The sequence below is a fragment of the Ascaphus truei genome, chromosome 15 (assembly GCF_040206685.1).
Source record: "Ascaphus truei isolate aAscTru1 chromosome 15, aAscTru1.hap1, whole genome shotgun sequence".
In the NCBI taxonomy this organism is placed as follows: domain Eukaryota; kingdom Metazoa; phylum Chordata; class Amphibia; order Anura; family Ascaphidae; genus Ascaphus; species Ascaphus truei.
In genome coordinates, this window is record NC_134497.1 from 10068128 (window position 1) to 10082422 (window position 14295).

Genomic DNA, 14295 nt, shown 5'->3' on the forward strand with positions numbered 1-14295 from the left:
TACAGAAACCTTTAATTATCCGAAATTCCGCTAAAGGAACTACCGAAACCTTAATTATCCGAACTCCCGCTAAAGGAACTACAGAAACCTTTAATTATCCGAAATTCCGCTTAAGGAACTGCCGAAACCTTAATTATCCGAACTCCCGCTAAAGGAACTACAGAAACCTTTAATTATCCGAAATTCCGCTTAAGGAACTACCGACACCTTTAATTATCCGAACTCCGCTTAAGGAACTGCCAAATCCTTAATTATCCGAAATTCCGCTTAAGGAACTGCCGAAACCTTAATTATCCGAACTCCCGCTAAAGGAACTGCCAAATCCTTAATTATCCGAACTCCCGCTAAAGGAACTGCCAAATCCTTAATTATCCGAAATTCCGCTTAAGGAACTGCCAAAACCTTTATCCGAACTCCCGCTTAAGGAACTGCCGAAACCTTAATTATCCGAACTCCCGCTAAAGGAACTACAGAAACCTTTAATTATCCGAAATTCCGCTAAAAGAACTGCCGAAACCTTTAATTATCCGAACTCCCGCGTAAGGAACTGCCGAAACCTTTAATTATCCGAACTCCCGCGTAAGGAACTGCCGAAACCTTTAATTATCCGAACTCCCGCGTAAGGAACCTACTGATCTTTCCCCAAATGTTCTACTAAATTTTTTTTGGTAAACTCATTTTTTTACCCCCAAGAAATCGTGAAAGTTAAATCTCCCAAGCGACAAACGTAATCCACGTTTTTTTTCTTCTTCTTTTTCTCCCCCAATATGTGTTCCGTTGGCTGGAGAGAGAAAAAATTCTCTACTCGCCGTGAACTTACACAAGAAAAGGAATAAATGCTAATCAATGTCACTTGTTCAGAAAAGCATTTGTGATGGATCCAATAGAAAGAGGTCGGATAACTTTTGGGGGGGTTGCGGGGGGGGGGAAATTTTTAATGCAATCTTGCATGTGAAAGCAATGAAAAGCCCCTTTTTTTTTTTTCCCCCCTTAGAATCAGGGGCCATGTGTCTCCAATGTTGTCATTTTTTTCTCCGTAACCATGACAGTGTTACAGGGAGATTATAATTTTCCCATGGGTGTTGCATAGGAAAGTGAGCCGATGAATGTTATCTGAAAGGCCTAAAAGAAATTCAGCGCCGCTGTGCGTGTTTCCGCCACAGCTTTCTCTCTTTATCACGGCAGCGTGAGTCTGGGTAACGCGTCCCTGACTGATCGCTGGCGCTGACTTTTATCCATTTTTAGCAGTAACCAGAATAAAAGCTGTTTAGCCTAGAGCAGGAGTGGCCAACGCCGGTCCCCAGGAGCTACCTACAGGTCAGGTTTGCAGGATATCCCTGCTTCAGCACAGGTGGTCCAGACTTTGACTGATATCCTGAAAACCTGGCTAGCTCTCGAGGACTGGAGTTTGCTGACCCCTGGCCTAGAGGTTTTTATCGTTCGGGTTACGCAGAGTGAGAGCTGCAGGAACCATACCGTGTGGGTGGGAGCAGCGCCGGACTCACGCCTAAGCGCACCAAGCTTCAGTTTAGAGCAGGGGGTGGGTGATTTATTTGGGGTGGAGGGCCATTTGGCAAGCTTTGGTAAGCTTCGCGTCACAGCTCCCACCATGTTGAAATGCTGGGGGTCTGCAGCACGTCATGATTTCAACATGGGGTGCTGTGAACCCCCCAGGATTTGAACATGGGGGTGCTATGACCCCCCACCCGTAGGATGTCAATATGGAGGCGCTGGGGGTGGCTGCCAATACCCAGCCCCCATATATGCAGCACATAGCAATTGTAGGTCCAATGAGTCAATGGGGGGGGGGGGTTATTCCCTCAACAGCAATAGTGCCGATCAGGGCGTTTCTGTACCACAGTGCCCCGATCAGCAGCATGGCAGTGTAATGAATAATCCCTCAGGTGAAACGTCGGGACGTACAGTAAGCACGGGGCGAGAAAGTGACTTGCCCTATATAACAAGGATCACAATGCAGTGTTATGCCCGCCTCCTCTGCAGCGCACTCATGGTCCCCAGGCAGGGAATGGGGTGATGGGCTGTTTAATACGATGTATAACTAGCATACACTAAACAGTGTATACTACTCCTAACTTCTGCACATTCATTTCAAGGGCCCGTCCCCCCGCAGGTCTATTTTGGTTCATTTTGAACAGATTTGTGCGCAGCTGGAGCAATCGCCCCGCCATGTGACACCCCCACCCTCAAACCTTAATGCAGCAGGGGTGCCCAACTCCAGTCCTCAAGACACTTCAAGAGTTCAGGTTTTAAGGATATCCCTGCTTCAGCACAGGTGGCTCAATCAGTGGCTCAGTCGAAGACACCTGTGCTGAAGCCGGGAGACACTGATAGAGCCACCTGTGCTGAAGCAGGGCTGTCCTGAGAACCTGGCTGGGGGGTGGGAGGGTCTTGAGGAATGGAGTTGAGCTCCCCCGCCTTAATGGGATCAGCTGTCTTGATGGACCATACTCCAACCCGATGTACACTCCGTCCCACAGTGAGCAGCCACTTCACCTTTTTGTTTCAACATTGTCACTCATTCCCGCTAGATTGTAAGCTCTCGGGATCAGGACCCTCATTGCCTCTTTGTATCTATTTCCAGATGTCTGTCCTTATTTGTATGTAACGTAATGATCAAATCTCTGCACTCCCATTGGAATCCCTTCTCGCTTTGTGACATTAGACCTCAAATAACCCTAAGAAGATGACGTAATCATGTTTTTGCTGATGTGATCCTTTGCAGTCTGCATGGGAAACAGCACTGTGCTGCCTGGTGAGCGGAGAAAGTGAGTCGCCATGCAAATACTCTATCCTGCCAAATGCGGTCTGTAGGCTTTGGGCCTTTTCAAATTACAATTACAATTTAAAACGAGCTATTTTAACTTATTTTCCAAGCTTGATATCTTGGTTTAAAATAGAGCTCACTTTCAAAAATAGATTTACAAAAAGAGGAGGTACTGGATCAAAATCCTAAATGCAATAATGAGACTCAATAGGGAAGTGGGGTGAAGGTCCCCGCAATCTTCAAATATAATGTAGTGTGAGGTGGGGTTCTAGGATGTATCCCAAACAATAAGGCCTGGTCCCCGCTGGCTACTGCAACGCTTGCTGTGGCGGACGCTGCAGGGACGAGAGCCCTCCCCTCAATGGCGCTGGGCCCGCTGCGAGGGGGGGCCGCAGCGCTGTGGCGAGAGTTGCTCCTGCTCTCAATAGAATTCAGAGCGGGACTCGCTACGGAGCGCTAAGCCACGCCCCCTCGGCGGTTCAGCCAATGAGGGCGACCGTGCCGGGTGACGTCATGACCGCGCCCCCGTCACACCCCCGCCCCGCCCCCCCCCCCCCGGTCTTTTGGTCTGCAGCTCCCTGCAGACCGGGGAATCGGCTGCACGCGCCGCCAGTCTCGCGGGCGCGCGTGCAGCGGAGGTACTGGGGCCTCAGCCTGAGGCAGATAATCCCTGAAGGCAGAAGTGAGCGAGTGTTAAACCTCATTGGAGATGCCCTTAGACAGGTCTTGAATGAAGACTTAGGCTAGGTCCCCGCTGCAGCCGGCGACGCGCCTCGCTTCCTGGCTCACTGCGCACTGTGACGCGTCAGCCAGCAGGGGCTACAACAGGATTGCGTCACGTGGTGCGCCAGGGAGCCAATCCGCGGGACCCTAGCCTCTGCCTCCGCCTCCTTCCCCCTTTCTTTTAATTAAGTGCTGCTCCTCCATCTCGTATCTGGCAGCTGGGGGGTGGGGTATTAATTTTCAGCCCCTGTTCGGGGCTGGTAGGCTCACAAGGGCAGCTCGTTTGTGCGCGTTTTTGTATTTACCTACAGCAATCGCGCACATTACCCCGCTCCCCGTCATGGCCGTGCCCACGCAGCCCGTTTTAGCTGCGCCCCCCTCCCGCGCGCCTAAACAAACTCCCTACAGACCGCAGATCGCGGTGAAGTGCCGCGCATGCGCCACCAGGACGCCGGCACGTGCAGCGGGACCTTCGCCGTATACTCACAACCTCCTACCTTGATTCTTATCAGACACCCCCTCACTTGAGTACAACGCGTGCCTACGAATACCACCGTTTGAAATATACGTAAACAGTGTTGCTGCAAAAAACTGCTCGAACTTTGGCAATTGTCATATTTTTTGTGGGGTTTTTTTTTAATGGTATTTTGTATATTTTCACATTAATAGTTAGCGGGAGACCTCACTAAATGAATGATCTCGTGTTTGAAAAGATATGATTTTTTACTGAAGCTTTTCTCACATTCAGAGCAGTTACAGGGCTTCGCCCCACGCCATCTCCAGTGATGGCGTGCCAGCGGCTTGTACCAATCCAGGCGTACCCCAACGAAAAAACCAGCGCACAGCCAAAGGGAGCCAGGGTCAAAAGTAATGAGAAAAATCTATTTAAGCAAACATTGTACAGGCATACCCCGCATTAACATACGCAATGGGACCGGAGCATGTATGTAAAGCGAAAATGTACTTAAAGTGAAGCACTCCCTTTTTCCCACTTATCGATGCATGTACTGTACGGCAATCGTCCTATACGTGCATAACTGATGTAAATAAGGCATGTGTAACAGGCTCTATAGTCTCCCCGCTTGTGCACAGCTTCAGTACAGGTATGGAGCTGGTATTGCTGTTCAGGACGTGCTGACAGGCGCATGCGTGAGCTGCCGTTTGCCTATTGGGCGACATGTACTTACTCGCGAGTGTACTTAAAGTGAGTGTCCTTAAAGCGGGGTATGCCTGTATTGTATTGTTTGTCTTTATTTATATAGCGCCATTAATGTACATAGCGCGTCACAGTAGTAATACGCGTGGTAATCAAATAAATAACAGATAATATAAATAACAGGTCATGGGAAGAAACGCTTTAGACATAAAAGTAACATTAAGGAAGAGGAGTCCCTGCCCCGAGGAGCTTACAGTCTAATCATCTAAACATCTGAAAAGGAGGTATAACGCTCTCCTACGCGTTCCGTACCAGCTAGTACTTTATCAAGGATGAAGTTGTTGTGCCTCCTTTTTTCATGTTTGACCCTGTCTCCCCTTTGGCTGTTTTACTTTCAAATTAGATCATATTCGGGGCGACTGCATTTTTAACCAAAGAATATGGATTCCAATTCATAAAACCTCCATTTTACGTCACATAAAAATACCACTAGTGGGATATTTGCACGTCTGAGACAGCTCTACTACACTCTCTTTCCCCATTATCTCTTAGCATGCAGTGCTTCCACTGCAGCCAGGGATTCTGGGTAATGACACGCAAATGGGCACTCACAGTGAGCCACTCTTTTTTTTTGCATGTCATTACCCAGAATCCCTTGCTGCAGTGGGAGTGCTGTTTGCGAAGAGATACAGGGGGAAAGACGGGGTTGCAGACCTGTCTGAGACTTGCAAATGCACCACAAGTGGTATTTTTATTTACTGTGCACTGTACGGTGGAGAGTTTCTGTCACTTTTTGTTTACAAGAGAACCTGTGGTGCATTTGTCATTGATAGCATTAATGTGTTAGGTTGGGAATTTGGTTAGTCACAGCATGCGGGAGTTTGCTTTCCATGGTGAGGTAGGAGCTTGCCCCAACCTTTGGATGATACATGCCCATTGGCCCCAGCAGTCAGTGGGTGGCATGATACGGTTATACGGTGTTAGTTATGGTAATGTTTGCGGCATGTTTAATAAACGCTGGGGCCATTTTGCATCCAAACTGGTGTCCGAGTATTATTGGAATTCGGTAAATGGAGCCATGTTTATCAATAGATAGCAAATCCCTCATTTTTTCTAGGGCTTTTCATAGAACAATATCTTACTTGTTTCTAATACCATTGCTGGGTGGCTGTTCCATGCATCCACCACTCCCTTCCTGATTCTACCTCCTATTTACTGCACCTTGTTCAGGTATGAAATATTCCCAGCATTCCCCAGGTTCTCGTTGGCTCCCAGCCACACTCGGCGTCAGAGGCTGCGTGGGGTTTTTAGACTAAAGTCTGCAAAGGGTCAGAAAGAAAAAAAAATTGGGGCGAAAATACCCTGTTCCCAAGTCTCACTTGAGAACTAAAACCGTTTTTATAGTTGAAATGATTGATTGTTTATTGTCCAAAGTTGTTCTCTTATCAATAGCTTCAGGAAGCCGCATTAGCACGTTTGAGATAACAGCCCCATCCAGATGTCCATTTCAAAGGAAAAGCAACTGCTTATTAAAAGAAACTTCTTATATGCTCCGCAGGCTTCAAAGACACAGCCACCTCTATGGCAAGTTCTGCAGTTGTTAGGCATTCTCTGGTATTCGCCCATAAAATTGCATTCAAAGTAAAATATAGGGGACTATGTATGAAGTCAAACGTGGAGCAATTCTAGGGCAAAACTAGTGCATCAAAGAAAAAGAACCTATTGATTTCAATGGGACTTTTTTCTTTGATCCATATGGATATTTCGTCTACGTTTGCCTTGCTTTGCCCAGTGATGGTAGGCAGTGAAGTAGTGGCTCAGTGATTAAAGACACTGACTGTCAACAACCTGGTTCAATTCCCGGGGTCGGCTCCTTGTGACCTTGGGCAAGTCGCTTAATCTCCCTGTCCCCTGCATTGGCAGCTATGCTGGAAAAATTAGTAGGGGCATTTTGCCTAGCCTTTTTTGGGGCCATGCACATTCGCGAAATAGAGAGCACCTCAAAAGACAGTGGGGGTTGGGGGGAGGGGGTTGCAAAGAGCGGATGTAGAGTGGGAAGCCGGTTTGGGACCAGGAGGTCAAACGGACAAGGCGGGAGTAGGCGAATGGGCTCACCTGGGGGAGATTGGGGGGCAGCATGATCTCTCTGGTAATGCAAGTGGGGGGAGTACTGACAGTGTAGGGCCCAAGGGGGGTGCCCGTTCCCTTTTGATACATGGAGACGGGACCGTGGTGAACCATCTTCAGTTTGTACGGGTTCTGAAGAAATGTGCGGAGATGGCGGGTGTTGGAGACTTGATAATCGTCCCACTCTTTCAGGATTGGGGTGTCATCTGAAGCCGCTACATTGGGCCTAAGGGTGGCAGCTATTAAAGAGTTGTGCCGGTGGTCATTGGGACGTTTTTAAGGGTTATGTTGGACCCTGTGTAAATTGTTCAGATTTAAGTGATTAACTGAACCGCGCACGTGAACGGCAAAGATGAACAAATTTGTCTCGTCACGCATCGGTCACCTCGCCGCTCACGGGCACCCATGCACTATTCACATTGGCCTCCATTGGTTCGGAACCAGCATGGACGCAGACTTACACAAGCACCCTATGTAGCAACACAGAGTGTCGCTTTGGTGAATGTTTTCATAGAACATGTTGCAACGGACTCGTGAACGCGTCTTCATTCACTTCACTCTCACGTGTTCATAGAGTGGTTAAACTGCAGACAAGGATTCTGGGTAACGTCATGCACATGAGCACACTTCTCGAGTGATGACACACAATAGAGGGCGTCTCTTTTTAGCTCCCTCTCCATTTTAAAGGCTGATTTCTCCCTGGAGCTGAATTACCCGGCGTAGTCGAGGTTAAGGGAATGATACCGCCATCATCCTTTGGGACCAGTCTGAGCTTGGTTACTGCATTGTGAAGCTGGTCGTGGTAGCAAGCCAGAGACATGTAAAAGCGCATCGCACAGCAGATACTAAAGAAATTTATAGACTATGGGGACATAGTATATGGTACAGCACCCCCAACACACCTTGGCAAACTAGACACCTTACACAACTCAATGTAACACATCACTGCGAAATGCTCCAAGAACTAGATTGGCCATCTCTTGACTCCGGATGCAAAGTACATTTTTCCTGTCTTGCCTTCAAGTAGATGTTGGGCAAGCTACCCGCCTATCTGAACAAGCTCCTCACCCCTACCACCAGGGTTGCCACCTCTCCGGGTTTGACCCGGAGACTCCGTGACGTCACGTAGTGTCCGTTTGCCATGGCAACGCGGCGTCGTACGCCACGAAGCCATCTTCACTGCAGGATGCCGGGAGACGCCGCCCCACCACACCAAGTAAGGGATTGTTTTTTTTTCCCTCCGGGTTGGCCTTCAGTAGAAGGTGGCAACTCTGCCTACCACACGCAGCACTTATCACCTGAGATCTGACTCCAAAAGACTGTTCATTGTCTCACGGTTCAACAAAGTATCCGGCCGTTCCTCCTTCTCTTACCGTGCACCCCACAACTGGAACAGTCTACCAGGGACTCTCAAAACTGCCTCCAGTATAAATTCTTTCAAGAATGCAGCTGTCACATTTTAATCTGGTCTGTAACTGTTACATACGCCCATAATCATGTCATCTCTAACCGACCATGAAATATCTGTATATTTAATGTATAACCTCTATTCATTTAATGTAGCCATGTATTGTCATCATAACTTTATGCCCAGGACATATGTGAAAACGAGAGGTAACTCTCAATGTATTACTTCCTGGTAACACATTTTATAAATAAATAAAAATAAAACAAGTGTCAAACCCTTCAACGTACATGGTGTTAAAATCTCTCCCGGCACTTATTCTTATAAAGCATATCGCTGACTTTTGAGCACAATACAAGAAATACAAACAACAGATTGAATTAATCAGAGACCTTCTCCCTGCCTTCTTTTGGTATGTTATCTTTATTTCTATTTGTTGGGGTTTTTTGCCCAACAAATTGATTTTTTTTCATTTTTTTTTTCATCGTACAATTACACACAACAATCAGAAAATGTAATCCTAACTCCAAGAAAATCCATTTTGCAGAATACAAGACGAAGGTTTACCTTTTAAACCTATCGTTCAATACTGAAAACATTATTCTTTACCCTTCAAAGGACTTTCAAAAAGGATTAAAAAGAGAAAATACATGAATGTGTTCAACATCCAGCACCAAAGGAGTTAACATAGCAAGCTTTTTTTGTAATAAAATTAATGAACTGAAATACTACAATACACAGTATGAAAAACACTACGGGTATCTTAGTAGTATATGGGGTCAGTTTCCATCTTTCCTATCAACTCTCCCATGAAAGTTCCTTGGATTGATTTTACCATTATCTTACCATAGAAATCCCCATCCCTTTGGCAAAATACAGCTATAAGTAAACAAAGGCCAATGGTTTTATTTCATGGATATTTTAAATAGAAACATAGCAAAGCAGTATTGCAAGCCCAGTAATAGTCTTGTAATTATAGCCTTTACTCTTTGTTGTTTTTTTGTTTTGTTTTTTAATTGCAACCTCGCAAGCTTCTGAAATTCTAATTATCTCCCTCTGTCAATGGCGTACTGATATTTGATTGACAGGCGCACAATAGGGCTTGTTTTAACCAGCGGTTCATACTGCCCTCCATAATATACCAGCCATCCTCTTGACTCTTGTCTTTTTGTTTTCTCCCTTATTATTGGGTCACCTAATTTTCCTTTCATATTTTAGACTGGTCTTTAAATGTAAAATAAATAAATATTTATATATCCACACATGGATATATATTGAGGCTTATTCAATAAATGTGTGTGATAAAGTCACAGCCACCAGGGATCTCCAGTTTACTTAGATGGGACTTAATATATTTAATAAGTTCCAAGGAGTATAACATTGGCATATGTCTGTTTGGATCCTTTTAGTTCTGTGTTATAGGTAGTCCTCATTATCTAACGTTTCACTTTACAACGCATGGCATATCCAACGCTTTACAATGCAACCCTATGGGCCGTTTTTCGACGCTGGAATGCATTATCCAACACTCACCGCCACTGATTAACATGGGACTCACTTTACAACGGTTTCACTATCCAACGCTACTTCCAGAACAGATTCCGTTGGATAACCGAGGACCGCCTGTATTTGACATCCATTTTACTTACAGTATATAAAAAAGGTCTCTTTGCAGTAGGGGCAGTTACAACGTGGGATTCATTGCCCGTAGAGGCTGTGATGGCAGATACAATAGATATATTTTTTTAAAAGGTTGGACTTCTTTTTAGAAAGGAAAGGTATACAGGGATATATCAAATAAGTAAACATGGGAAGGATGCTGATCCAGGGAGTAATCTGATTGCCAATATTTGGAGTCAGGAAGGAATTTATTTTTCCCCCTTATGAGATATCATTAGATGATGTGTCACTCGGGGATTTGGTCTGCCTTCCTGAGAATCAATACATTGGGAATAGAAATATTGGATGAACTTTTGTCTTTTTTTTTTTTCCAACCTTGTCTACTATGCACTATATAAAACTATGCATTTGATCCTCTGCATGTTTATGAAAGTTGAAGAGGTCCATGATCAAGGAACGTTGTATTTTTATGGAGCATGGGGTCAGGCAGGATATGTGTCAATGGTTGCAGATTATGTCCAAGTATTAAAGCGGCAATCCAAGCTGGTGATTACATAAGCGAGCATTTGCTTATAAGCAGTGGTCGACAAATCACCAAAAAATCTACTCGCCACACAAAAAAATCTACTCGCCACCTAGTACCAAACGTGTGCTGCTTGGGCCAATAGGAGCTCGCCACGATGTTAAATCCACTCGCCCGGGGCGAGCAAATGTATAGGTTTGTCGAACACTGCTTATAAGGGATCCAAGTAAAACTGGATTTCAGGCAAAAGGTGACACATTGTGTGCCCATTTGCATGTCATTTCGCAGAATCCCTTTCTGCAGTGGGGGTACTGTATGCTAGGTGATAATGGTGAAAAGCAGGGTTGCAGACCTGTCTAAGACATGTGAATGTGCTCACAAGTGATATTCTTTATTGGCTATATATACTTTTGATTTATATCTTTAGCTGAGTGTGGGATTATTTGACAGTGGGGAGGGAAGGCTTAGGGAAGTACTTCTGGGACCAGGGGGAATGGGCCAGATGAAGAGGTCACCACTCGAAACGTCGCCCCCCTAGTTTGCTTTCCTTTTTCCATTATTGTGATTTTTTCCTTTTTGTTTCATGTTTTTTCCCCTTCTCCTTCTTTCCCCTCCACCCCCTTTTATTTTTGCTCTATGGTGATATTTATTCTTGCATTGGCGTATTGGCTATTGTTGCTATATTTTCAGTTTATTATTAGTGTCATTAAATTATTCATATTCCCTACACTGGTATTCGCTTATATCTGTAGCTGTGAGACAGAGAGTGCTGGTACTATCTTTTGGTTTGTTAGTACTTCTGAAGGGAATTAGGGTCCCTTCCTGTTCCATGCACCCTGCAACCTTGCTGAGTCATTGTGTCAGAGTGCTGACTATCACCCCCCCTTTCTACCTGAAATGAATGGAGTTCCGCTCAGGAGACCCCCTGCTTCAATCCTATATACAGCTGAACCCCGTTATAACGTGGTGCTCGGGGTCCACATAATGAGGCCCCGTTATAACCGGGATCGCGAAATGGCTGACGCGATCAGGAAGAGGGGTTCTGTGAGGAGTTATCCAGCATCTGCAGCTCTCTCATCTGCAGCAGCTAGAGAATTGCACTAGCATATGAAAGATCATGGGTTCAATTCCCGCATGGTGTAGGGGGGAAGGGAGGTGTATATATGTGTCTCCGCGTGTATCCGTTAGCAATAAAGCATTGAATGTTTAAAAAAAAAAAACCTTGGAGATGTTCTTAAATCGATAAAGCGCCCTGTGCGTGAAACATGTCAGAGGATTTTAAGGATGTCTGTCCTTATGCTTTTTTAGCCAATAATTTTTTTCAGATTAACCATCTTGTCCTATTCTGCTTTGGTGTGACTGTGCTTCGGCTCCCAAATGGACACATTTTCATGTTTTTAAATCGGGAGCCACGCACAGACCGCGTTATAAGCGATCCGCATTGTAGCGGACCGCGCTATAACAGGGTTGAGCTATATTAAAAAAAAAACAAAAAAAAAAACAGTAATACAAAAAAAAAGCATGAATTGCTCCTTAAAGCCGCTTTGACTCAACTTTGCGTCATTGAGTGATTTGTGGAGTGCTAATAGGAACAGTTAGTGTAGGAGCTGGTCGTTTCAATAACATAATGGGATATATCAAGGTTTTCATCCACAACTCCCTCTGTTCTTCGCCTTCCTTTCACTTGGCATCAATGAAATCCTCCGGGGCTAATTGGCATTGGGTTTTGTCTGGGACCAAGAGCCCAGTAACACACATGGAACAAACAGAAGTTACACACATTTGAAAAGTGCAAGTTGATGCAATCTATTTATAATTGCACAGCATGAAGCAGCGCTTGGTGATATATACTGATCCATACTTCCCCTAGCATCAGATTTTACTATCAGATTGTCTACTAACCGCTTTCAAATTGCTATTCAGAGCTGCGTATCACAATTACGCTTCCTTTTATATAGCGGGGAATGTCATCTCGGAATAATGTTCTATAATTTCATATCAACAATAATTGAAATCCAGAATTCCAAGTAGGTCAAGCAATCTCACAATTTCATTTAGGGTTTTCATTATGTTCCTTGTGAAAGGAAAATACGGGTTTATTCGGACAGCTTAAGTAATTCTGAAGCAAAAAAACTGTGCATTGTAATGTCCACAAAAGGATTCTGTTTTCATCCATTAGGCATTTCAATTACGTCTCGATGTTTTCACTAGAAGGAACAGATGAGAGGAGCATAGAACGAAGAAGGGGAAAAAAAAAACCTATAATATATTATCTGTTGTTGTCCTATATTCTTATTGACAAAAAATACAAATGGATTTCAAATATAGATAAGGGTGAAAATTATGGTGGAATTACTGATGCTTCAACGGATTGTCTTACCTGTTTTATTCTAAAAAGGCAATTTTTTTTGGGGGGGGGGGCCTAATATGAAACTCGGTTTTACAAATATCTTATACTAATTACTTTATCTCTGGATCACATCATTCATTATGAGGTTAGCAGTAATTTAGTAGTCATTTATTTTTGGTGAATTATTGACACACATTGTAAAAATATGTCCGCCACTCTTATTTGAGTAATAAAGAAAAAAATTCATCGCGCTGAGCCCTGATCACTGCAGTGTTGGAATTGCTGCTGCTATGTTATATATTTAACGCATTAGGGAGCATTATAAAGCAGCAGTAAAGGTTTCATTTTTATTTATTTTATTATTACAGGTTTGAAGCAGGGGGTCTCCGGGGGTGAACCATATTAATTTCAGCTCCGGGCACCCCCTGCTTCCAGAGATACTAACCTCCGTAGTGGTGCCGATATGATATCTATGCAGGCAGGGAACTGTGTGCCTAACATAATGGAGGCATTTAAATGTCCCTCATCGAGCGGGCCAATAGGAAACTGATGTCATCCCTTTCGGCTTGCTATTGGCCAGCGTAACCTGGACACTTAAGCTCCGCATACCCACGGAGGTAAGTATCTCTGGAAGCAGGGGGTCCCCGAAGCTGAAATGAATGGGGTTCAGCCCTGGAGACCCCCTGTATTTAAACCCTGCATTGCTGCTTTAACCTGTACTCATGTATCCTTTTATTTATATAGCGCCCACAGTTTACACAGCGCTTTACAAAATGACAACACAAGGTAAATAAATTGCAAACAATGAGAAGCACAGCAGGTTAATGTCAACATGAGGCAAAGAGAGGCCCTTGGCTGAAGAGCTTACACTTAGGACTAGCCGCGGTTTGTGGCTTAGGTTTCGTGCTTACATTTTCAGAGTATCTACCACATCTTATATTCTGAATCCATCATAACACTAACTCTCAACACCCGCTCCATGTTGTCCCCAGTTGTAGAATGTTCTAGACACAGGGGTGCGCAAACTTTGTGCCTTGCGCCACCCTGCCTGCTCTCCCACACTGCTCGCGCCTCCCTTACCTCGTCTGCAGCATCAAATGACGCCGCGGGGTCATGTGACGTCACTGTTCTAGAACAAGAGGTCACGCTCGGCTATGTAAGGAAGTACTTCCTCATGGAAAAGTGTGGTGGATCAGTGGAGTAGACTTCCAACTGAGGTGACAGAGGCTAATAAAGTAAGAGAGTTAAAAAAAAATGCTAAGGCTAGATATAAGGCTATCCTAAATACAGAAAGAAAAGCCAAGAATGAAATGGGGTCTGAAGCTTTCCAGCAACACTGGCAGTCTGGGTGGGGCAAGTGGTTCCAATCTGCCATCAAATTGTATGTTTCTATGTATTTCTTAGTCTTGATTAAAATGTTGAATACCTGTCTCGTTAGTGAGTGTTAATAGGGTGAGAAACGTCACACGTGCATTCGGTACGTGCACGATTGGCATTTCGCGACCGGCAAACGGCAATCGCGCATGCGCATGCGTGGCCAATGGGATTGAATGACCGGGACAGAGCCCTAAAAGACGGGACTGTCCTGGCTAAACGAGGATATCTG